This window comes from Eretmochelys imbricata, chromosome 1 (assembly GCF_965152235.1).
Source record: "Eretmochelys imbricata isolate rEreImb1 chromosome 1, rEreImb1.hap1, whole genome shotgun sequence".
Taxonomy (NCBI): domain Eukaryota; kingdom Metazoa; phylum Chordata; order Testudines; family Cheloniidae; genus Eretmochelys; species Eretmochelys imbricata.
The window spans coordinates 133,288,556-133,315,876 of record NC_135572.1 but is presented as its reverse complement, the minus strand read 5'-3'; the positions used below and the strand labels follow the sequence as shown (position 1 = coordinate 133,315,876).

Below are 27,321 nucleotides of genomic sequence, written 5' to 3'. Positions count from 1 at the left end.
GAAACACTGGTCTCGCTAATTTTGCAAGCAAAATCAATTTGACCATATTATTATTTAGGACTGTGAACACATTAGCATCTCTCACACAGACACACATATACATTCTGGGGCAACAGTAATAGCTCCATGGTTGTAAATTATACTAATTAGTTCATGTGTGTAAAGGGCTTTCAGTATAAAAGCTTCTATATATACACACACGAAGGGCTTGTCTACACTGCCCTGCAGTGGACTACAGGAGTGTGAATAATAGTGCATACCAAAGTGCTGTGTTGTCATTCCCCCACATGGATGCTGCAGGCTCAGAATAAAGAGGGTCCTAGTTTGCGTTAATGTGGTCTTGTTTGAAGAGAATTATGTTATCGTGAACTCGGAACCTTTTCGTTTGAGCCTGGAGCATCCACATGGAGTTACCTTGGTGTGCAGTGCTACTCACACCCCTGTAGTCCAAACTGTGGAACAGTGTAGACATAGCCTACGTACTATTGTCCATAATTAAGAGCATCACTTCCTTTCCATTGTAAGACAGATCTTAGCCATCACTAAAAATATATTTCCTTTCTTCCTAAAATTTTGCATGTGTGGTCTCTAGCCACAGGGATTTTTTTTTTTTTTCTTTTTAAATCTGGAAGTTAATTAGACAAAATATTTCATTAGGAAAAATTGGTGCATCAAAAAATGTTATAAAGCCAGTTTGGACTAGAAACTTCATGTTTGTTTTATTGAATAATCCGACTTGCAGTCTGGTGCATAGGCCTAACAGGGCCAGGTGATAGACATTCTGAAACCGACACCCAAATCACTCCTGACAGCTTCACTGGGTCCCAATGGACTTTATAACTTTTACCAGTGGTCTGGCAGAGTTTATAAATTCCACTAGATGAAAGGAATTTAATCTGGTTAGATGCAACAGCCAAACTTTTCAAAACTCCCTCGTGATTTTTGGGTGTCAAATGTGAGACTTTAAAGCACGTTGATTTTCAAGAAAAAAGTCAGGCTCCTGTAATACACAGTGTTGTTGTAGCCGTGTTGGTCCCAGGATATGAGAGAGACTAGGTGAGTGAGGGAATATCTTTTATTGGCCCAACTTCTGTTGGTCTTACAGAGTGCTAAGCTCCTGTGGAAGCTCAAAACCTTTTCTCTCTCACCAACAGAAGTTGGTCCAATAAAAAATATCACCTCACCCACCTTGTCTCTGTAGGCTCCTATAAGGTATTTCATGAGCACCATTATTACTAGTAATTTTTGAAAATTTTCGCCCTATTCCTATAAAGAATAAACTAATATAATTGAGAGAGAGTTTATCTACATTATTGAAGAGTTTGCTAGGTTGAAATCCTACTTCAATTGTGGAAGAAAAAGGAAATGCCTCATCGTTAAAAATAAAACAGAGCTGGTCACATTAAAGTCAAAAACACCAGCCATAGGTGACTGTAATATGGTAGAACCATCAAAGCAAAAATTATTAGGTCTGTTAGACTTGAGAAAATTTATATAATCATACATCCGGTAACACGCACACCCACATACTCACTAAAATACAAGTCCCAAATCCTGGGGGTTAAACTAGACCTCACTGTTTGATGACTGAGTCCTGCCCATCCAATGGAATGCCTCTCTTCCTTACACCTCCCTGACAGAAGCCCTTCCCCCAAAGCACCAATAAAAGAAGAGGAAAAAGTGAATCCAAAGTTAATCTCTTGTGTATTCAGAAGCAGATAGCACCCCTACCCACTGACACAGTGCGTTTACAGATGCTAACCCCAGAGACTCCGTAAAGGGAGGCGGAATATAGAATGAAATGCAAGTTGGAGAGTGCAGAAGAGTTTTAATTGATTCTTTAATAATTAACTGATCAGCTTTCCAAGTTTTAAGTCAAGAAGATCTGGAAAAAAATCATATAAAATTAATTGAGCCCCAGATTTATTAAAACGCTCAAGCATGTACAAGTCCATCTCTCAGTAACGCCAAGCCTAGAAATTCAAAAAAATCACAAGCCAGACACCAAAAGGCACTTTTTAAAAAAGATTATATTGGATTTTTTGCTCTGTGTTTTAATTTTTGAACTCCCCCTACCCATCCCCAATGTGTGTCTGGCAATTAGAGTATTGCCAGTTCTCTCAAGTTCACACAATAAGGTGACTTGCCCCTGCTGCAGGAGCTCTTGCTGGTTGCCTGATGGTGCAGAGCTTCCAGCTTCTCTCCAGCCCCTACCAGCCCCACATCTGCCCATCCTCCAGCCCACCAGTTATGCTCTTCCCAATCCCACATCTGCCCCATGCTCATCAATGCACTGCTAGGAATTCTTCAATCCCAACCCTCAGGCCTGAGAGTGAGCAGCTGCAACAGGGTCCTCTTCTTCCCCTTCTCACATCTGGGGGAGCAGAGTCAGGGACTGAGGGGAGAGGGGCAGACTCATTTTTCACAGAAGAGGAGGAGTGAGCTGGGCTGCCTAAAGCTTCTGGGCTTTTTCTGCTCCCTCCATCCCACTCCCGTCCTCTGACCATGGCATAAAGTGCTCCCTCTCTTCACTCTTTCCTACCTGACAACTTCTCCTGGGTCCTCATGGGATGGGGGAAGAGAGCTTCAGACTCCTGCAGCAGCCCTGTTTCCCCAGAAGGCAGGCAAGTGGGGAAGGCAACCAATCAGAGGGGGTTTCCCATCCCCATGGTAGCACTAATATTTACATAAAGACTGGAGTGTTTCATGTCATCATGAGACTGGCTCCAGCAGGGGCCAAAAATTGCATAACTTCACAATGAAAGTTAGCAACACTGATTATCTATTCAAGTATGTCAGCATTTTCCTCAGTGCTCTCCAGGGTCTTTAAACACTTCAGTAATCTTTTCTTTGGTGGTTCAGGGGCAAGCGATCGGCTTTAGAAGAAGCTTTTTTTCCTACCTGGTGGCCTTCCTGAGGACACTTCAAACAGCTTCCGAGCGATGGCTGCTGTAACACTACAGGGCCATGTGACCAGGTCACCTGGTGCTGGACTCCATCTTGGAATATCAGTGTTTTTCCACTGATTGGCGGGGGAACCAAGCTTTGAAACAAAGGGTTCCCGCCATACGTAAAAGCTATTTAAGGCAGGGAAGTGACATCATCGTGGTTCTTCACTGACTGCCCACCCAAAGAGACTCCTGGTAACACCTGAGGAACAAAGACTGAACTGGGGGAAGTGGTGGACCCAGGCTAAAGGGATTTTTAGCCTGTGAATGGAACACCTGGGGATTCAAAACTGTAAGCTAGTGCAGCTTGCCCCTTAAGAATCTGCAGCCTGCTTGAATCATCACTTAGGGTGAGGATTTGCTATTCATAGCCAATCTACGTAGTACATTAAGCTTAGTTTGTGTGTTTTGTTTATTTGCCAGGTAATCTGCTTTGATCTGTTTGTGATCCCTTATAATCACTTAAAATCTGTCTTTTGTAGATAATAAACTTGTTTTTGCTTTCTCTAAAATGAGTGTGTGCGAGAGTTGTAACTCGGGGCAGAAAGCTGCTGTATATTTCTTCTCCACATTGAGGGAGGGGGCGAATTTCATGATCTTACGCTGTACAGTTCAAGATGATATAATTTGGGGTTTACACTCCGGAGGTGGGTGCGTGCCTGCGTAGCTGGGAAGTTCCTTAGCTGGAGCCTTCCCATGCAGACGCTGTGTTCAGCCCCTATATGTAACTGCAGCTGGATGTGCCCCTAGCTGTATGTGTGCTGCTGAAAGTGCAGGCTGTACACAGCAATACAGTGTAAAGGGAGCCACAGTTGGTGGGTCGGGGGGCTCAGTGGTACCCCCGTTCTGGGTGGCACCCTGGGGGGAACTCATCACAGGGCCAATAAAAATGGAAAGTAGTTTGAAAGTGTGAACTGAGATGAACCTATGCTGTAGCTACACAGTAAATACACTACCTGTGTTTTATTCCATGCACTTGAAAAGGGCTTTGATATAAACATTTTCTAGTCTGCCTCACTAAGTTTGAAAAAATATATATGTAAAAATATGTCTTTTCCATGTCAGATTCAGTAAACTGATCTAAGGTTTTCAAAGACTGTAGCAATTGGATGAAGACAAAGGATAGAGAAAATGGGGCATTTTTCACTTAAATCAGCACCTGAACAGACTCCACCAGTGATAATTCACTTTGAGAACACAAGTATTCTTTTTAAATATTTAAACTGCAGTAGTATCCAGAAGCCTACCAAATTGGGATCTCATTGTCCTAGGTGCTGTAAAAATATAATGGCAGTCCCTGCATCAAAAAATGTACAGAATAAAGAGACAAGAAAACAGTGGGATGAGACAAACCAGTGGGCCAGAAAAGAGAGAAGAGAAGACAGAGTAACACACATAACTAGAACTAAGAATATAAAAGTCCTAAACATGGCTAGAAAAAGTTAAATTGAACTACAAGAACCCCATTTTGTGCAACACCTTGCTTGACAGCAGTAGAATTCTGATTCCATGAACAACAGGAAGGGTTGTAAAGATAAAGTATCACTGCTCAGCAGCAAGAAGGAATGGAGCAGGAATAATCATAGCAGGAATACTACAGGATAAGGTAGTGGCCATTTAAAGGAAGACTGACTAACTGATGAAAGTTAGAATATCACTGAGCAGAGAACAAATATTTAATGATATATGCAGATATGTGCTGCAGACTGATTGTATGACTGAGGAGGTGGGAGAGGAATTCCATATAGCACTGGACCAAGTGATGTGAAGTGAAGTACCACAAGCTGAGTACTTGATTATCACAGCAGACCTCAATGGACTTGTGGGAGAACATGGTGAGGACTATGATAATTGTCATGGAGGACAACACTTTGGAACCAGAAATTAAGTCACTGAAGATATCTTAGAGTTAGCCATAGCTTATGGCCTGCTTCTTGTCAGTTCATACTTGGTAGAGATGGAGGAGCACTTAGTTATGTACAAGAGCAAGGCCAACAGGTCCAGATCAACTATTTCCTGCCCAAAAGAAACATAATGGACTGTAAAGTGATCCTGGGAGAGCAGATAGTATAGCAACAGATTGCTTGTAATAGACTTCTAGTGTGAGGACAAAAGATGTGAGTAGGGAAGTCTGGGATTTAAGGATGATGTCCATTGAAGGCTGGACAGTGACCAAACCAACCACAATGATATCAATGAGGTTTGAGGGGAAATATCCACTATACTACAGAAGCTTCATATGCTGCCTGTGGCCAAAAGAAAGGAAGGGAATTTCATGGGAAGGAGAGGTGGTAGTGTTCCAGCGATGTGCAGGAGGCAGTGAAGAAGGGCTAAAAGTGTAAGCAATGGCAGAAAGTACAAAAGTAGAAAGTTATGAGGAATACAAGCTGGGAGAGAAAAACAATGAAAAGAACAGTTGTGGAAGCTAAAGTTTAGACTTTCAAAGCCTTATATGCAGGATTACTAATGAAGAAAGGGGGGAAAGGACTATATAGATTAACCAAAACTAGGCAAAGAAGCACAGAGGATTTCAGAGTTGTAAAGTGTGTAATAGAAGAAAACGGAAGAGTACTGGTGGAAGGTGGTGAAATTAGGAGGTGGTAGCAGTTTTATAAGAAACTGCTTAATGAAGAGATGCAAAGAAACTACTGAGGGAAATATGCACAAGCAACAATCTCGCAAAACCTACCATCATGGTGGAGATTCAGACCATGCTAAAGATGATGAAACAAGGGAAAGCAATGGGGCCAGAGAGTATATCAATTGAGGAATTTAACTCATTAGACTATGAGGGAGTAGTGATGACGAAGTTATTCTACTTATTTTTCCGTACTGGAAAAATGCCTGATGAGTGGAGAAAGAGCTCATTGATCCCTATCTTCAAGCATAAAGGAGATATAAAAGAGTGCACTAATTACCAACCCATCCAGTTAATGAGTCACATAATGAAATGGCTTGAAAGAATTATCAAGAAAAAACTTTGGAAAGGACTGGAGCATCCAAGTAAGTGACAACCAATTGCGGTTTTATGCCAGGGAAGTCAACAATGGATGCAGTGTTTCTAGGCCAAATATTGCAGGAGAAGTACAGTGAGAAATGCAAGGAACTGTACACAGTGTTTATGGATTTAGAGGTTTATGACACAGTTTTTACGGTGATGCAATCTGCCAGATACATATGTTTAGACTATGATGGACCTGTACAAGGGTAGCACAACAGTAGCAAGAAGCAGCTACGGATACACTGTAAAGGTCTACATCAAATGATCAGCCCTAAGCACATTCCTATTTGTAGTTGTAATGGACACCTTGATGCAAGAGATTAGGGGAGTGGCTACAAGGAGCATAATTTTTGCCAATGACATTATGTTGCATCGTGAAGATAAATACAAAGTAGAAAGGGACCTAGAACTATGGATGTCTGCCTTAGAAGAAAATGGCTTATGAATCAGCTGACAAGAAACGGAATACATGTAATGCTTCATTGAGAGGGTCAATGAAAGGGTCAATTGTTGTACAGACTTTAATACCTCAGTTCAATGTTGAACTGTATGGGAATGTGGATGCAGATGTTGGAAGCCGCATGAAGACTGCTTGGTATAAATGGAAGGAGTTGATGGAAATTCTCTGTGATAAAAATATGCCAAGTAAACTAAAGAGCAAAGTGAGTAAGTTCACAATTAGGCCAGCTATGACATACAGGTCAGGTTGGAATGCTGCTAATGAGGAAGGGAGAACAACTACTTCACACTGCCGAAACGAACATACTAAGATGGTCACTAGGTAAGATGAGAGCTGATAGGCTACACAGTAAAACAGTATAAGCCATGATGCAGATAGTGTCAGGAACCAGGGCCCGCAACAGAGCTTGTCTTCAGGCACCTCATCAGTACAACTGACCTGCAGCAGTTGCCTGATTAGCCATGCAACCTGATTGTCTTCCGGGACCAGCAACAGCAGCAGCTTGCTGGCTTCTCAAAGCTCATGCCTACCACTGTACCAGTTCCTGCATTACCTTGTTCCCACTTCTCCTGCTCTGTACCCAGCCATGCCTCTGTCCTGTCCATGCCTCAAACCTTTCCTTGCTGACACCTTGCTCGTTCCAGTTCCCAACCTCCAGTTTGGACCTCTGATTCTGGCTTCTTATTACGGACTCCACCTCGACCTCCTGGCTCTGGTATCCAGTTCCTGATTTCCGGTTTTGACCCTGGCTCTGGCGACTAACTCCAAACACTAAGCCTGCTGCCTGCTCTGGCACTAGTCTAGACCGCCCTTATCTTGGTCAGCTGACAGGCAGCACCCATCACAGAAAAGCTGAGGGAGTATTGATTGAGATGGCTGGGTTGGTCATGTGAGATATGTTGGCCAGAGAGTACAAGAACTAGTAGTCATCATGAGGCGAAGATCAAAAGGAAGACCTACAATAAGCTGATTCAAGACACTGAAGGAGGACATGAAGAAGGTTGGGATCAGCTTGGAACAAATGCTTGACAAGAATACTTAGCGACAAAGAACAAGAGTCACCAACCCAAACTAATGGGACAAGGTGACGAAGAAGAAGTAGAGTTCAGATGGCGCATACTGTACAGCATCATGAGGCCCCACCACTTTTTCTATGCACCTTACTGCTAAGAAGGGGAGGAGGAAACATTCTTTCTGAGCCCTGGTTCTTTCTCTACACCCGTTCACAGATGATAGAAAACCAAGCAGAACTCCCTACAAACTCTCCTAACAAACACACCTGTGGTATTAACATAACTGATACAATATTAGTAGTAGATTGTATTGAAAAATATACCACTGCACGTGAGTAATGCATGTTTTTAAACCTCTATAACTGGATTGTCACTAAATCAGCAAAAGGCACAACTATGACTTAGAAACTATTTCAAGTTCAGGGTACCTATGACTGGGGCACTAGATTGTTAAAAGTAAAAAATCACAGTTTCTTTTCTAATTTTAAATAATGGTGCAAATTATATTCAATTCTGACTACAGTACATCATACTCTTCATTTTCAAAGACAGATTAATCCTTTTTTCTCAAAGTGTCCACAAAAAGTTTGCTCCAGGACTGAGAACAATCCCTTCAAAGTTCATTCCAACAGAATATGCAAGTGAACATGACATTTTACAATGGAAATACTTGTGCAACCAGAACTATAGGCGTCACTATATGTTCCGCCTACAGTCGCTGAGTGTTTACTGTACATAGTAATGTAGTATGCGTAGCACTTATCACAAAATGCAGTCAAGTTCAGTCCCAAACATCTTTCGTACACAGAGCCATGCATTTATATATGGGTAATTTTCTAGTTTGTTCATATCAGAGAGAGATCTCAGGAAGATAGACTGTGGTGGATTTCATGTTTTGTTTCTAGGAGCTTTTTTGTTTTTATTTTTTTAAAAAAACAACTACTAAGCAAAAGAGGTGGGGCCTTATTTCAATCATTTATTACAACTAGAACTCGCTACAAAGTCATGTACCAGTGAACAGAATTCTGACCCCTTATCAAATTTAGTTCTAGTTTAAACAGGGGCAGCTCATATGGTAGCCAGTAGGCTTGCACCAGCTAACACCAAAAGTGAATCTGGACCTCTCCTGTTCTTTAGATACATATCAGCCAAATATTTATTGTAATTCAAATCACCATCAATATCTCACAAGTTCCTCTAGACCAGGGGTTCCCAAACTTGGAATAGTGAACCGCAACCACTGGGAGCTGCAAGCGACCATACCTGTGGACGCTCAGGTAAACAAAGCGTCTCGTGGCCCGCCAGGGGCTTACCGTGAACAAGGCGCGAACCAAGTTTGGGAACCCCTGCTCTAGACTTATTCACCTTATCGTTAAGAATTCTCAAGGGGGTAACAGGACTCACACTATTCTGTTATCTGTGTGCTTATATAAATACTGATTTATTTAGAAGTTGCAGTCTATTCTTCAAGTACTAAAACTCTGTGAATATGTACGTATGCATATAGCAGTATTAAGGAGTGTAATTTCTGCCTCAACCCTGTCATGCATCCATTGGGACTCTGGAAGGCTTGAGCATCAAAAAAAAGATCTAATTAAAGCGGATTCACCATTCCCAGGTACACAGTAGCAGCCAAGTTTTGAAATACCACACCTCACTATATTGTGAGGGTGGAAGCAGACTGGAAATCCTTGAGAAATCTACTGTCAAGTTTACACATGAAAATTAATTGGTTTAACATGGTATGGCAAGTATTCTGACTTCCTTGGGAAAATTCAAATGAGGAATAATTAGCTAAACTGTGGGTGTGTATAAAAACAGAATTACATATTGACAGTACATATACATTTCTTATTCTTCTACCTTGTCCTTTTAATTCATTTTTTTTAATTATACAGTGTTATGTAACTGTAAACATAAGCTTTGAGAAGTATCTATCTGTATTTTGTTACTTTGATTATTTACCTACTGCACTTAACTTAAAAAAATTGTCAGTGCATGATGAATATGTAGTACTTACAGTATTGTTGATGATTGGGGCCTGAATCACTTTTTAAAATATTATAATTAAGGCTACGATTATGTCACAGAAAATGTCATGGAGGTCAATGGAAGTCATGGATTCCATGACTTCCATTAACCTCCATGACATTTTCTGCCCCGGGGCTGGAGCTCCCAGCTAGCCCCACCCCTGAAGCTCCCAGCCCCCACCTGGTGGGGGGGACCCTGCAGCTGCCCAGCCACCACAGAGGTGGAGGACCACCTGCAGCTGCCCAGCCGGCAGGCAGTGGGGACTCCCCAGGGACCCTGGAGCTGCCCAGATGCTGTTGGGCAGCCAGCGGACTCTGCAGCTGCCCAGCCCCGCGGATGGGGGTACCTGGGAGCTCCCAGCTGCCCCGGGGGTGAGGGGACCCCACTGCAGCCTAGCTCCATGGGCAGGGGGATCCTGGAGCTCCCACACACCGCAGCAGCGGGGAAACAGGCAGCCCCAACAGCAGTTGGTGCTGAACCCACCTACCCCTTTTGCCAGGGATATTTTTAGTGAAAGTCAGGGATAGGTCATGGGCTTCCGTGAAATTTTGTTTATTGCCCATGACCCGTCCCTGACTTTTACTAAAAAATATCCATGACAAAAACGGCCTTAATTATATTATATATATTTTAATGGTGAAGAAACTTTGCCTTATGTAACTCCTGGGACTTAGGTTACTTATACGATGATATGGCCTCTTTTTTTGGTAGAAAATCATACAATCAAAAAGGTGGGCATGAGCCCACAATTAATTAAAACTAAATACTCACTTCTTAATAAGTCTGGGGAGAATTTAAAAAACAACCACCTCCAAAATAATGGGAGGCCAGTTGCTGAGGGCATGGATATTCAAATGCTTAAAAAAATCAGCTGCAACACAACTTTTCTCAAACCTCAGTATTAGAGAAGCAATTTTAATGCTCCTTTCTAATTTCCAGGTGAGGATAACAAATACATCTAGATGTAATGAACTGGTGATATTCTCACATCATTGTGAATAAGAGGATGTATTTTTAAGAGCCAACGGGAAGCGCTACACGCCCCCTTGGGCATCCTTCCAATATGCTTTTACTCTCCCACATATTTTTTTTCCTTGACTTGCCCTTTCAGCTCCCCCTTGTATTATCCGCTGTAATCCTTACCAACACCACCTGTCCGATTCTCTACATAACCTACATACAAATCTCCATACGTCCACCTACTTCATTTCACACAAGAGCCTGTCGTGGTCTCTTTACATAACTTGCACTGAGCTGGGCTTATTAACTATTTGTTGTTATTGACAAATTCTGTCAGGTTAAAATAATTTTTTTTAAACTTAACATTCTTACCAGTGTAACACACAAGAATTTTGATGGTTAAAATCCTTTAATAATCGCATTTACTATCCACTGTACATGCTATTTATCATAATAGATAACAATCATAGGCTTCTGCATTTCACTTCTGTTTATATCAGTTTCTAGTGAATTTCACTTTTAGGCTCTCATGCCTTAACAAATTCTACAATATTTGGGTTATAAATACTGTTAGCAAATCCTTGTTTAAAGAACCCGTATTCAGTGGAATTTTGAGAGACCACAGAAAAATTTTGAGTGGTCTTCGGTTTTGTAAATGCTTGTTTAAGGAAAACCTAAATTTTAGGCAAAATTAGACCTGACAGCATCCCAAGTTACATATTAAGAGTAGGAGACTGTATCAGTTTCCCCATATGTAAAACTGGATAACTATATTCATCTACTTCATAGAAGAATTGTAAGGCCTGCTAATATGAAATTCATGAAGTGTTTTTATATGCATAAAAATTAGCAAGGCATGGCACGGCACAATTAGGAACAGAGCTAAGGGACTCCATTATTCAATCAGGTAGGATTAACACCAGGAGTTCTGGGCTTCCAGCTATGCACTCATTTTCCTAGGCTAAGTGCCTCTTGCAGAGGCAGCACCATTATCTCTGCCTCTTAGTTCATACATCCTAAAAATCTACGTAGTGCACACTTCCTCCATCCCAACATTCAAACCCATGCCTAAGCAGAAAAGATCAACAACAAAGTCTATTGTGTATGTCTGTCCCACTCGCCCCAATGTTTTAAAGTCTATATGAGCAAAGATTCATAATAGAAAATCCTACCATACATGCAAGGAAAATATTTTAAACACTCAAAATTTCTGAACCCATTTGCTCCCCTTTTAGCTTGTTCTTTATATCTGTGCCCTGCAATATAAGGCAAATTTGATCGAAAACACTTCAGGTGTGTGAGTGTGAGAGTAACACCCTGATTGAACATAAGGGACAAGGGTTTGTTTCAAAAATGTTTTTTAAAACTGAAGAAATAAAAAGCAGCACACCATTTAAAAAGTTCATTTCTGGTTATGGATTATGTACGCATGGGCAATTTCAGCCCCAAAACTATTTTTCAACTTTAACTATAATGGTTGCTACTGCAATAACCACCTCATCCAGTATGAATGTTTGATCTTCCTTCTCTACTGTATACACTTTATCAAAGTAATAAAGCTTCAAAGGGATTCAACTTTGGGGTGCAGAATAACTCATTCATCTTGTGTGCTGGCAAACACAAAAACTAAAAAGGAGGAGGGGAAAAAAACAAATATTGAGCAGCCACCCTACCAGATGGATGTTAGGTCAAATATCTATTTCATTCTAGAAGAGCTCATGTTGACATTTTGTTCATGTGAGGGTTTGGTTTGTTTGTGTTGCACATATTGCGGGCATTTTTTGCAACACGCCCATAAAAGAGCAATAGAAGATTAGACTAACGTCCATTTACCAAATCTTCCAGTAAGAAAGTCTGACCAACACTTAAAACACACACACTGAAAGAAGTAGCTTCATCTTGAACTTCTTGGGAGCAGCTGTGTTCTCATTCCCCCTCCCCCAACACAGGAAACAGACCTAGAAACAAAAATAAAACAGGAATGCTCCCGTGCAAGCTTATGTTGTTGGCTGTTTAAACAGCCACTCCTCCTGTGCCAAAAAAATGAAACCCTAGGAGGATTTAACACTTCAAAGAGAATTGGGGAGACTGCTTTAAACAGAAAATCTGTCTCTGGTAAGAAAATTCTTTCATTTTGTAAACAAGCAAGAAAAATGTTATCATGTGTGCATGTCAAGACAGATTTCATTTATATCTCTACACCTACTATACACACTTACTGCATATTATATTTTAACCTATTTATACCTACACTGCTTCTATAGTGAGACTTATGTTATCCTAAATCAGAAGACATTAAATGACAAGAGTTGATTCTCCTAAGATCTTCAGAAATGATCCATTAAAATCTGGAGTTAACACTGCAGTTTAGTGGTTGACAAAAAATTCTCTCTATAAGCAATGATATAATAATTATATGCTAAAGGGGAACTCAAATAACATCTTGCCAAAGGAATGTGTGGCCACATACACTGCACACAGTATTCTCAACTACAAATTATAGCTATGTTTTCACTTGCTTTATTAGGAACTTGGCCCTTATTCATAAACATTTCATTTTCTGGAAAAGGGTGGAGAATGGGAGGGGAAGGAAAGGGGACGTTGTAACAGCCAAGTTCTCTATTTGTTCTAAAGAATCTTTTCTGCTTTGGGCGAGGACAAAACCATATGAATGGCTTGCTCTGCTTAGCTCAGCCAAGAAACCCAGCTCATGTTTTCAACGCTTATTAAATACCTTATAGACTAATGGAAACTTTACAGACTGCATTTTCCCTCTCAAAACTAAAATGTCAACACAGATGAGATCAAGATCTCGATATGGGGAGAAAGAAAAATGTTATCTTTTTGAAATCTGCAGCTTAAAGAGCATGAGGGGGATGGATGAATACTGATGAGAGGTGAAGGAAGAGAGGAAAATAACCTTTGGGCTTGTCTACACTTAAAAGGCTGCAGCTGCGCAGCTCTCGTGCTTCAGTGAAGACACTTCCTAGGCCGAAGGGAGGGGTTCTCCTCTTTGCACCAGTAATCCGCCTCCCCGACAGGCGGTTTTGAGCTCAATGGGAGAATTCTCCTGACAACATAGCGTTGTCAACATAGCGTGGGTTAGGTTGGTTTAACAGCATCATCGAGGGGTGTGGATTTTTCACATCCCTGAGTGACATAGTTATACTGACCTAATTTACAAGTATACACCAGGCCTTATGTATATGGGAGGAGTGTCTGTGTCCCTCCCTCAGTGCAGCAACCCAAGCCAATTGTGCTTAACATTTGATAAAATAGTGTCATGGGCCCGCCTCATTCTTTTAATGTTGTTTCTTTAGTGGCAGGACATGGAAAACAGATGGAAAAAATCACAAATAGGTTGATGTGACTGTAACAATTATGGCTATTTTTTTCCCTCCCAACTCATACCTACTCAAGACGGTCAATGCTATTCCTCTACAACAAATAGCCCCAACTTGGGGGCGGGGGGGGGGGTGGGAGAGTGGTTTTGTTTGTTTGTTTAATGCTTTGATCTTTTATTTCTACTCTGAGATTTCAGTGGGATGCAACAATTATGCCCTCAGCCCCTGTTAATAATTCTTCAGCGAAAGTGGACAGAAGGAGGAGGAGAGAAGAGAAGCAGGCAAAAGAAAGTTTGTGAGTTTAAATCACTTAATCCATGGATATGGATGACATTTCATCCAAACTTGTATGCAGGGTCATCAACCGAAAGCACTGTGCCTCTCTACAATGCCTAACAAGAGGAAAGTACCTGCAGTGGGCGTACACTTGGGAAAGGATCCTAAAGGAATTGCTTTTCCAATTAAGGAAGTTGCATTCCCAAACACAGTTGATTAAATCTGAGAGCACAGTGTAGAGACATGCTTGAAGTAGGTACTGGTCTCACTCTGGGTGTGGGATCGAAGGAAGAACACCAACAGAGGGGACAATTTTAACCCCCAATATCCATTTGTCTCCCAAGGTTTGTTCCATTCCCCAAACTAATTATGACCTTTGGCTCAAGAACAGTTGTGCCATGTTTTTCATTTTCTATATTCACTTGCAACCTTTGCCACTTGCCTTAAAGCCTGGAAAATATTTTACATAAGGCACTGCTCTGTATCAATGGATACAAATCAATTATTTAAAATAAAAACATTTAAACATCAGATATTTAAAATTAAATTTGAAATTGATAACCTAGGTTAAGACTTAAGCTTATTATAATATATTAAAATCATTTAAATTAAACACAAAATATAATAATATTAAGCGGTATATATTTGCTGCTGAAGATTTAAACAAAGTCAAACCACTGAACAGGTGGAAGTGACTGGCTGAGAACCTGTATCAGAGTTTGCTGAACTGCTAAACTAGCTTTTGACAGCAGAAGCCTGTTCTGCAAGTGTAGAGAGAATATTTTCTTCATTTCAGTTTATTCAGATAAGTCAGTTCAATAACTATTTCATTCAAAGTTAAGGAACCAATTGGAATTTGAAAAAGCAGAAAAGCTTTTTTTCTTCTTCCATTCTATAAATTAAAATGAGACATGAGGTTGAGATCTACTAGTTCTAAAATCTTGAAGGACTTGGTGAACAGAAACAATCAGTTCAATTCACCAACTACAAATAACACTTCCTTTAAAATATATTAGTTTTAAATGCAAAAAACATATTTTGATGAACTTGATAAACCTGTTTTCCTTATGTATCCAGGAGATTTAAAGATAGTTTTATTTAATTAAAAATATAAATGTTTTGTATATTTTAATTGAATTTGAATTTCCATGTGAATGGAGCTTGACACAAATCATAAGTAAAAATTAATTTGATACATAAATGCCCCATTCACCATTTTCTACAATAAAGTAAAAATTAAGAATATGCGTAAATATAGGTTAAGCTATATAACTGCTTAAATAAATGTGTATAGATATAATTTATCTTACTGGTTAGCAAAAGCAACCACCAAATGTAGTGTAAAAGGCTATAGCTAGTTGCCAATCCACATGTTTTTAAAAGTTACCAACCAGGGAGAATCAACCTTTCTTAGGGAAACAACTAAAAAGTACAAATACATAACAATGTTAAAATTGACTATTTAAGGTTGTCTGCTTGCTGATTTAAATCATGTTTAAAATCAGCTGTTTAAAATCACTGATTTGAAATCAATTCACCTTTCTCCTGATACTGCAAATGGAAAGGAAATAGCTGTTCCACGTTAGTTGCTAAATTGAGCACTGTATCCTCTCCTGACAAATCTTTTTCCCCTGGTCCTGGTTAAAGAGTTATGTTTTCTCCCCATATCAACTCCTAAAAAAAGAATAATCACTGCTCATAAAAGACTCCTACTTACTGGAAAAGATTTACAGTAAGAATGCAACTCTAGTTAAACCACTTCATGCTGTCTGACTCTCAGTCAATAGTACAGATAAATATACCATGTCCTAAGCACAAGTCAACAGAGTGAAAAAAACAGACCCCATCACTGACCAGTATTGATCTGCATTAGTAAGGTTGAGGGTTAACACTAGGATAGGCTGTGTACTGTTCCAGCTGGGCCATCACAGAACTTTTCTAGCAGTATTATCACTAAAGTAGTAGCAATTGTCACGAGGTAGAAGGTTTCTTGTGTCTATAAAAACTTTGAATTTCCTGCAAAGTACAGAAATTGGAAAATGCCTTTACTGTTGCATCCCAATGCTAAAAGCAGCAGACACAGGTCCCCAGAATTTCCAATCCAAAAGGAACTCCTGTTTTCTTAATTCCAGAAAACAATTACATGGCAATAGGTATACTTTCAACTTGATCTGTGAGGCAGTAAACAGTACAACCTACATTATAATTAACAGAAGTTTTTGGGCTAAAGCCCCATAGTATATGGGAAACATACCTCAATTACTACTTAGAAAGGCTGTATATATTCATCAGGCTCATGAGGTATAGGCATTTTGGTTGTACAAATGTATTTTCTAATGCTTCTGAGGCCATGTAAACGGAACAAACAAAATCAAAGAATACAACATAAGCCTGTATTTTTATCATGAGCTATGAACTAAGAAAATCCTTAAGTGATTTGTATAGGTCACCAAAACCTCAATATGAAAGTATGGCCTTCTACATAGTTTTAATAATAATAGGAGAAACTCCCAATATAAGTTTTGCATAAAGTAAATGAAGTAAGAAGTGCTAATGATTGACACAGCTAATCTTTCTAGTCATCTGAAACAGTAAATAAAGGTAACTTGGAAGACATTTCATTTCAGCATGTAATGGATTATTTTTAAAACATTTGGAGTTGTATGACTTTTCTGTAATGATATACTATTGCAAGTACACTATATCATTAGCTTTCAAAACATCACATTGCAAACATAGGGTTTTTTAAAGCTTGCAGCTTTAAGCTGTTTCATATCCTGTATTATATAAGCTAATTAACATCCCCATCTATTATATAAGCTAATTCTCATGTATCTAAAAATGCTTTTATGCATCTAAAATGGAAGTAACAATTGCTGAAGTGCTATTAATATCAGCTTTAAAAAAAAATTAAAAAAGCTTTTTTTTGTTTTTTTTACATTGCACTTGATTTTTCAGGAGTTTGGCCTGAATTTCTGGAAAGGAACATCACTTCAGGTTGCTGAAGACAATTTTTTTAAAAAATACATGTTATTCCTTGCAATGTACTGCATTATGAAATCAGATGAAGTTGTATGTAAAACAATATTTTTCTAAGTGCAGAGCATCCATAAATCTAATTGTTTTCCTAAATAAAAAAAAAAATCAATAGGGAATGTGATGCATTTATGTTAAGAGAGATAACTTTAAGTAAATTTCATTTGTTATGTGTGTATTGGGGTGGCTGCTTCATGGATTTCTTTCCTACTTTTGATAAAGGCATAAACATCTACTGTGTAAAAAGCAGTTCCAAAATCAGGGGCCATAATTGTGCCACGGGTTTTTTAAGTGAAATTCCCTATTCTTTTGTACAGAGTTTCCCTTAAACATTCATGGCACTCAGAGTTTATGAACAGAAGATAATCCATTTAAAATTGTCTCGTGGAGGAGAAGGGTAGGGAGACCGGCTCAAGAGACAGTCAGTTTGCTGACTGCGCTGTTACTTTCTCATCTATGTGTATTTCACAATTAGTTTCAAAGCATATTGGAAAGGAAATCAACTCATTCATTCCCTTTTCTAACTGGCCATCTGCACTTAAGTCAGTGAGTCTAGTCTCTACCAGACTGCAGTCCACATAAAAACACACAAAACAATAAAAACAAAACACATTTACATGCCAACTCCAGCACAATCTAAGAATTGATTGGCATCTTTGCCCTAGGGAAGTTTCTGGACTGACCTACCATTAGCCCTCACCCTAGAAACCAGGGCTTCTACTGGTGAAGATTAAAACCATTCAGCAAAGGTCATCCTGCAGCTGTCTATCCCATGCATGTCTGGTGCACACAAAAAAAACTTCAGTTTCTAGTTTCTCTCATCCTTTTAATCGTCTTAAGTACAAACAGCCAAAGTTAAGAGCTATTAGATAAAAAGGGCTACCCTAGAACCTTTTGTCATCACATAGCAGACCTAGGGACTTCAGGTTTCCATTTCTGTAACCATTTGGGACATTTCACGCTGGAAACAATATAGTTTTTTATATCCAATTCCTCACTGAAAGGTAAAATATTAGGCTCTCAAGAGTACATCTTGGACTATTTATTAGCTCCTTCAGCCAGTTAACTATATAGAGGTTATGTGAATGACTAGGTGCTACTCAAATGGATAGAACTGACAAGTTGTACAGAACACAGTTGCTGATACTGTATCATTCAGTCCTATTTATGACCTTTGGTACACATTTTAAAGAAGACTAAAAATAAAAATGAACTCATGCTTTATAACTCAGTGCTTTATAATTCAGCACAATTCCAATTGGTTACTTCAACTGGATGCCATATTTTTCTCCCTCACCCCCAATACAGATTTCTCTCAAAATATGGACATTTTAGCTGTATGACCTGTGGTGAGCTATATAACTGACTAGGATGACATGAAGGAGAGAAGACCATCTACAGCAAAGTGAAATGCGTGGGGAGAGGGATTCCATCCTGTGACAGGTTAGAGTAAAGAATGTCCAATAAACACTGGTCTGCATCAGGAGACAGATTTGCGCCCCTCTTTGTTTGCAATTGTCATGGACGTGATAAGTGAGAACATACAAAGGGAGCCACCGTGGAACATGCTGTTTGCTGATGACTTAGAGATATATGCAGAGGATTGTGAGACCCAGCAAGCCATCTTTGAACAGTGGCAACATAGTTTTGAGCACGCTGGACTTGGAGTGAATGTTGGTAAGACCAAGGCTATGATAACTGAGGGAGGAGGACTCACCACAAAGCAGGGGTGGCCAACCTCTGGCTCTGGAGCCGCATTCGGCTCTTTAGAGGTTAATCTGCCGTTCCTTGCATAGGTGCTGACTCCGGGGCTGGAGCTACAAACATTAACTTTCCAATGTGCCAGGGGGTGCTCACTGCTCAACCCCCTGCTCTGCCCCAGGCCCGGCCCTGCCCCCACTCCACCCCTTCCCCCGAGCCTGCCATGCATTCACTGCTCCCGCCCCAAGCCTTCTGCGCATGCAAAACAGCTGGTTGTGGCAGGTGCTGACTGACAGGGCTGCTGGCGGGTAGGAGGCACTGGAGTTGGGGGGAGCTGACGGGGAGCTGCTGACTTATTACTGTGGCTCTTTGGCAGTGTACATTGGCAAATATTGGCTCTTTCTCAGGCTCAGGTTGGCCACCCCTGGCATAAAGGAGGTCACAGATGGAAAGGTTAGAAGAGTGAAAGAATTTAAAGACCTAGGATTAATGGCTGCTGCTGATGGTAGGACACCGGGAATCCTACTAAAGCTGTGTGTGGTGCAAATGATGGCAGCTGACCTCTGTTCTCTGAGACACAAAGAAGCCAATAAAGTGAAAAGATAGAGAGTATAAAACTGTAACGCAACCCATCCTAATGTACAGAACAGAGACTTGGCCACCCATAAGAAAGGAGACCAGTATACTCGCCACCACAGAACTGAAGATGTTGAGATGGTCAAATGGTTGGATGCTTCATATTAGGAAACCAAACCAGGTTTTATGGGGCCAAATGTGAGCTGCACCACTTGAAGATAAGCTGAGGGAGGCTAGGCTACATTGGTATGGGCATATGCAGTGGAGACCAGAGCCCTCTATCGATAGGATGGCTCTTGCAATGATTGTGGATGGAAAATGACCACGGGGGAGACCTTGTAAGACTTGTAAGACTTGATAAGACTTGTAAGACTTGTAAGACTTGTAAGACTTGATACTTGTAAGACTTGTAAGACTTGTAAGACCTTGTAAGACTTGATACATGGACCAGATATCAGTGGACCTCAGAGAGACCAATCTGCATGACAGCCTGGCATATGATCACAAGTTTTGAAACAAGGCCCCACATAGGCAGCAGTAAGAAAGATGACAACGACGCAGCACCAGAGCACACAACAATTAAATGCCTACCTCTGACAGTCTTTCATTTCTGCCATTATCATAATCAAAAGAAGAAAGTACATTCTATTACACATTAAGCTTTCAGCTGCAAGTTTTTTTCCCCCCTCACCATTTTAAAAAGACTCTGTCAGCCTGAAAGCTACTCACTTTTAAATAAGCAAGTTAAAAGTAGTTTCAGCTACTACTACTTCAGCTCCCTTCTGCCAACTGTCATGGTTTTACAATTGCATCTTATATTTTTATAAAAAAAAATTCTTCCTGTTGCTCTGTGAAATAGTCAAACAGGAAGGGGGGATGGAGCCACCAAGGAAAACAATTAATCTGACTGTACACACAGGTCTGCTATTAGCAAATTTATCTCCAATTGCCAAAGATGGGACACTAGAGGGGGAGGGCTCTGCATTACAACAGAGAATTCTTACCCAGGCGTCTAGCTGGTGGTTCTCGCCCACATACTCAGGATCTAAATGATCGCCATATTTAGAGTTGGAAAGGAATTCTCCCCACCCCCAGTAAGATTGGTAGAGACCCTGGGGGAGGGGGGTTGCTGTCCTCTACAATGTAGGCAAGGTCACTTGCTGGTTTGTACTAGAGTAAATGGTGGAATCTATGTAACTTGAAGTCTTTAAATCATGATTTGAGGATTTCAGAAATTCAGCCAGAGGTTAGGGGTCTATTGCTGGAGTGGGTGGGTGAGGTTCTGTGGCCTACAGTGTGCAGGAAGCCAGACTAGATGATCATGATGGTTCCCTCTGACCTTAAAGTCTATGAGTCCATGAAATCCATAGACCAAAGAGAACTATGTCTATTTCTACTCTCTCATAGTAATCTTAGATATTACTTGTAAACACATTTTTAGCTGTATGGGGACTCTGAGTTTGCTGCTATCCCTTTAAATACCTTTTTTCTTTTTCTAATATACACAAAAAGTTCACATTCTTTTAACTTCTAATTGTGGTGGTATCTCCAGCTGTGTGCATGTTACTCACGGTACATACCATTGGCAGTGGCGAGGAGGAGCAGTGCTGGCCACCCCACTGCCCACTCAGGTTTGGCCCCTCCATTGTGATGGAGGGTTTGTAGGAACAACAGCTCCTCCTCGCTGCTGCTTAGGGGTCAGGGCTCCTGCACCAAAGCCCTGCCCAGCCTCACTCCTCTTCAAGCAGCCCTCATCCCCTCACAGGGATGAGGAGTGTCACTTCACCTGGGTGGGTCAAGCTGCAAGACGCAGGCTGAGCATGGTCTGGACTTGGTGGGTGAGGCGCTGCCCTGAGGATGGCTCCGCAGGGACTGACAGTATGTACCATGGGAAAATATTCTGGGGGGGTGGGACCCCTGATTAATAGTACCTTTGTTATTGCAGCAGCCTTCTAGGCATTTAGAGGGCTTAATTGCAATAAACTTAAGGTTCATAAATGAAACCTATTAAGTTCTTCTTAGTCAATAAAACCTAATTGCATCAGACAATAGCAGTGAACCGGGGATAACCTTTGCTTAGGAATTGTAGAAGAGGAGGTCACAATGTGATGTCCCAACCATTCAGTAAATGTTGAAATCACTTAGGAAGTGTAATAGCTTAACAGCCCCTCCTCTTTTCTTTCTCCTCCCCCAGAACACACACACCTGGGTTCTTGCCTCAGTAACAGGAAGCAATTTGACAATATTTCGACAGCCATGTGATGGTGTAGCCAAAGTTTGGCCTTGATGCCTATTACTGTTGCTATTAACCTTTCCACTGGCTTCCCAAAACATCCCCAGACAGACTGATTTGGCCACAGTAAACACACTCACAAAAGTTTCTCCTCCACACCCCACATACAAACAAAGGCATGACATACCACTCAGGCAGACATACCACTTCTGCACTAAAATATGCTTTCTCCATATTATAGAAGATTTGCATGAACACACATCTATTTTTAAAGGCTGGGTGGCATGAAGTCCCCATCAACACTACAAAATGTGCTGTGTATCAAAATAGTTGTTTTGGGTTTGTTATTTTTTAAACAGTTTCACTTAAGACAGTTTTGCCACACATACGTACACCGCATAATTCTATTGAAAGATTTTGGAAAACATTTCAAGACTAGATAGATCTGTTTTGAGAACAGTTTTCAAAAAATTATCTTGTTCCAGCCACATGTGGCAAAGGATATGAAGCATTTTAAGAACTTGGTAATAGTATATTTTGTAGCATAAGAAGGGGTCTAAAAATGAAAGCGATCTATTTGAAGATTCATTTGAGTTATGTTATTTGTATTACTGTCTTTTTAATATGCCCTGTGCATAGGCCCAAGTAGAGTCTCCCCAATATCAGTCCTTAAAGACATTGGTATTTTGCTTCTATTCTGAAGACAGACTGCCTAAGCCAGTGGTTCTTAACCTTTACCGCAGCCTGCACCCCTTTGGTTCCCAAAATATGTTCTCGCTCCCCTTATCAAAAATCATTGAAGTAGGTTAGTTCTTTAAACTATCTTTAATATATCTTTAAAATAGATATATTTTTGTTTGTATATTACAGTAATTGTTTTAAAAATGTATAATGTTAATAAATACATAGGTTTGATTAAACAAAGTAGTTGTACTTACATGTCTGTGCTTAATTTGTGTTTTCAATGATTTACCTTCTAAAAAAAATCTGGCATGTCTCGCACTCCCAGGGGATGCGTTCACCCCAGGTTAAGAACCACTGGTCCAAGCTAAGGACACTTAAATGCTATCCTGACTGTAATGTTTGCGCTGCCTGTTCCTTGCTATTAGAGGTGGCATGGATGTTAGTGGAAATCGGAATTCAAGGAGAGAGGGAGGGAGAGGGATGAACTGATGAATAATTTCATACTTTAAGTATAATTTTATACTGGTCTTTCTTGTGCACAACTGACAAAGCTACTGACTCTCTCCCATGTGATATTTCCATAGCCCATTTACACAAAAGGAGCACTCGGTGACCTCCCCTCCTCCACACACAGACAGACATTGCAGACTACAGCCAAATTTATCTTTCACACAAGCTTCTTTTCTAGAAAGATTAAGAGGCGTATGTCATGATAAAACATGCAATTTATTCCTGACTAGAGTCAATGGTACTGAAGGTCCAGCAACAATTTTTCCCTGTCCCCATTTAAAGCGTTTAATAACTGATTTTTCCTATTTGAAAGTATCTGAGAGAGATACGATGATGTTGGTGTTATTATAAAATACCTATATCCTATGTAAAGGCCCCAACCAATAAACTGTGAAAGATTATAGCTAGCAATTAAGGCCCTGATCCCGAAAACACATTTAACTTCACGTGCCTGGGTAATATTATTGAATTCCATTGGACTTACGCTTGTGCATAAAGGTAAGCATATCCATAAGTGTTTACAGGATGCTGCTCTAAAGTATATGGTGTACTCCTATAATAAGATACATCCTTATAATAATCTAAAAACAGATAAAGTATAACAAATACATACTTTTTTGTGGGGAGGAGAGGGAAATCAAGACAGAAGCTTTGTAAACCAAGCTTTCTAATATTTAACTCAAATGCATTCACCAGTGTACAACTAACAATGCTCTGCTTCAATACTTAAAAACATAAGAGGATATACACAATGAATATGTGGTGGTTTTGTTTGTTGTTTGGGTTTTGGGGCGTTGGTTTGTTTTTTGTTTTTGGTTAATATTTATTAAAATAATTAAAAGGGTGGGAAACCAGCCCTGGTGAAGATAAATGTGTCTGTCCATCCCTTGATCTAAGCACAGCCATTCTCCATAGCACACAGCATCCTATTTACCTTCCCTCAGACACAACAGTAACTGTATCAGAGCAACTGTCAATAGCAAATGTTCTCAACTTCATTAATAGGTATGTTTTTCATGCTGAGTTCACTTTGCATCCTATCCATATCAAGCTGACAATTTATGATCAATTCTCAATGCAAGCACCTATGTCCTGAGCTAACCTTCAGTGCACATTAACAAATTGGTCATCTGTTTAATTTTAGTTTAGAGCAGAGTTTTGTTATGAAGATGTGTCACTCCACAAATTATTTGTAGCAGTTTACTAACACTTATAGCACCAATTTCCTCTTTTAAAAAAAGATCACATCACAATTAAATCCTTAAAATGGTCACTCCATTATGTGGCCATAGTAAAACTGGTAACAGGCCCTTCAAGCTAGTGGGAAAGGCCTAGAGATACTTAACACACTATCTAGGTACAAAACTGTTTTCAGACTGCAGTCGACAGAACACATTCTGAGAAGGATTAACATAGCCAAAAGCTGGCATGTGAGCCTTTATTTCCTACAAAACACCATTGCATTATCATTATCCCTCACTGCTTTGAAGGTATATTACATAAAACGGGTACATGATCTTCAGTTTCAGAAACCTTTACAATTTAGTTCATACCAGCCTGATGTGGCAAATATTAACATTTCACTAAACATTACTCTTCACAGGAAGCATACTGGCTCAGAATAAAACTTGACATTGCCATGTGTTCAGGTTAGAGTTCTGTGAAACCCCTGTCTTAAGCAACAATGCAAACGACTGACAAAAATCTGTCTATCTTATAAGGGGAAACAGAACTGTATTAGTTTAGTTTGGGGTTACTTTGTGGTGGAAAGATCTCGTAAAACAGGAGTTTGCCTAACAGCAATGGGACAATTGTACAGAATTTGCAGTGTTTAACTTTCTACTCTTGTTGGTCTGGGTGTGTGGGGGCATGGCATGAAGGGACATGGGACTGAAACATGCATAGCCATAAAATGTACATTACAATGGTTTGGGTAAAAAAAAAAAAATTAATTTTCGACGCTAAAATGCCCTCTTTCTTTACTGTAGGTTGTAAGCTCATTAGAGCAGAGACCATCTTTTTTTTCTGTGTTTGTACAGCACCTAGCGTATTGGCGATCTGATGCATGGCTCCTAGCTGCTACCGTAATATAAATTAGATTTTTAATAAATTAGTATCTTTATTTTTATACAATTAAGTCAAAACCCTGGCTTTTAGGTCTAGTATGTAAATTTGTTATATTTTGGTCTGCTGACTTATCGCTAGAAAGAAATTTCAATATTTAAAGTTTTAAACATGGTACAATTAAGTTAAAGCAATGTAAGCTGTGAATTGAGATTTTGGACATACATGTAAACAGTCCAGTCTCATACACATACTTTCCTAAACAAAAGGAATAAAGAAATAAGGAGAGAGCCCAAGCTCCAGTCTTATAGGACAGAAGGTGCAGAATAAAGTCCTCTCCAAGCACCAACCCTTCATCACATTCTCTTTTCCTCTATTAAATTCTCTTTACTAGCATTCTCTTTAAAAGCATTCACTGAACCAAGGTTTTCTTTCAAGACAACAGCCCATAAAATTCCTAACCAAAGTACTGTTTGGGTTTTTTTGGAACAGAACATTAATTTATATAGCCAAAGTGTGATGCCACTATGTTTTCATAGTTTATGTTTAAACTATGTTTAATACTTCAGAACTGCAAATTCTTATCATTCAAATTTGTTTAATTCTGGCATACACAAAATATTTTCTTGCAGTCAGTTACTTTCGCTTGTATTTTATTTTGTTTGTTTTTAATTACAAAAAGGTTCCTAGGCCCTACAAGAATACAAATACTAACAAATGCAAAACATTTCAAGATCCTCATAAAGGAAATCTTTGTAACAACTAGTAAACCAAAGGAACACCACAACAGTAGTGCACTTTACTGAAGCTTCAGCAAACGATACTAAACAAAAACACACATTAACACAGTCATATTGCTTGTTTTCACTAAAGGGTCTGATTGCTTCAAGCTGATCCACTAGCGGTCCTCTTCACCTACACATAATTGGACGGCGTGCAGAGAGCAGCTTGCATGGTTAGGAGCAAATTTTGCATCCAATTTTACAATTTTTTTAACCATACCTTTCAATGATTATCATGGGGGGGTGGGAAGGGGAGTTTGCTTTTGTTTTCATTTTGTTGTTTTGCTTTTGTTTTCTGACTTTATTTAACTGGCCAAAGCAATATGGAACTGAAATTATCTGGCTAGTTTTCAAATGTATTTGCCTGATGTTGGGCTCCTAACAAAGAGTGATTTTGAGTGCCCAGCACCCATTCATTTCGATTGGTGTTTGAGTGCTCAGTGCTTCTGAAAATAGCCAGGCTACTTAGACACCTACACTTGAAAATGTTGGCCTTTAGGTTTAAAGCTTTCATATCATAACAAATACATGAGCTAGGGACACAAATTATTAGCATCATATCCGGCCAATGCACAAATTGTCCTATTGTCATAAAAGAAGAGCAATAATGAGGCGCAAGTAACCTTACCCTTTAATTACATTTACGCTAACGGGAAAAACCTGATCCTGTCTGACAGCAGCACAAAATAACCTTTGACTCCAACCTCTGTCTTTAGATTCAGGTCACTACATGACAGGGTAATACTCCGTTCCTAGAGATGAAATGAAGACAAATACCACCATGTGTTTATCCAAGTTGCTGGTGGTCTGGCTGATACAGCCACATACTTTTGAGAACTTGGTCAAATGCCTCTAACTGCTGGTTAAATGGAAGTCATAACAACGGGGCAGGTTCCAAGTAATTAACTTCCTTTAGAGAAACTGTAAGGCCTGAATTATGTCTCACATCACACATATTAGGAGAAGTCTTAAGGGAACAGCTGTGAACCCAATGGGATGGTCTAAATTCTTGTGCATAATTTTATGTTAATATTTCTGGAGGACAACAAATTCCTTCTAGAAAGCAGAAATACTAGCAAATTGAGATATGGCCTTTCAGGGGGACAGAACATGTTGCTGAAGCAACAAAGTGGCATTACTATTTCATTGAAAAAGTTTAACACCAATAATAGTATACATAGCCCATAGCTTTAAAAGATCTGAATAAGTGACATCAGACAAGGAAACAGGTATGTATAAAATGTTTATAATAAATAATATACAGAAGCTCCATTCAATACATTATACAGACCCTGAAAGCATTCACACTCTTAGTGCTGCATGCAGAAAATTCCTCCCAGGCTGCAGAATAAAATAAATAGGCCACTACGGCTTTATACATTTGATTCTACATAGGACATCAGAATTCTGAATTCCAAGTGCTTGAAAATATATTAATCTGATGAAAAGACTGCATAATGGATTAAAAACACACCCCCAAAAAGTACACATGTACACATACATCAAGAACAGTTTGGCATCAGCGGTTTGAACTAAATGGTTATCATGCTGAAAAGAGAAAATCTAATTTGCAACAATATTTTGGCCACGTGGCTTTCTTTCAGGAATAATCTGATATGAAGAAAAGACTCAAATGTGGCTATCTCCTTTTATAGGCAATTCCTGAAGAAGGTATCCTAGTTAGAGCATTGCTAATAACTCT

At 39.7% G+C, this 27,321-nt stretch overlaps 1 protein-coding gene and 1 long non-coding RNA gene across 4 annotated transcripts in view; one reads left to right on the top strand and one right to left on the bottom strand.

The window, feature by feature from the left end:
* The window catches only part of TBL1X (transducin beta like 1 X-linked), a 253,238-nt gene that overhangs the window by 210,862 nt on the left and 15,055 nt on the right, over positions 1–27,321 (bottom strand). The window lies entirely within an intron of this gene.
* Positions 12,457–17,105, top strand: LOC144258999 (uncharacterized). Its single transcript, XR_013344816.1, has 3 exons — positions 12,457–12,528; positions 13,948–14,052; positions 16,992–17,105. It is a non-coding gene; the product is annotated as an uncharacterized LOC144258999 (long non-coding RNA).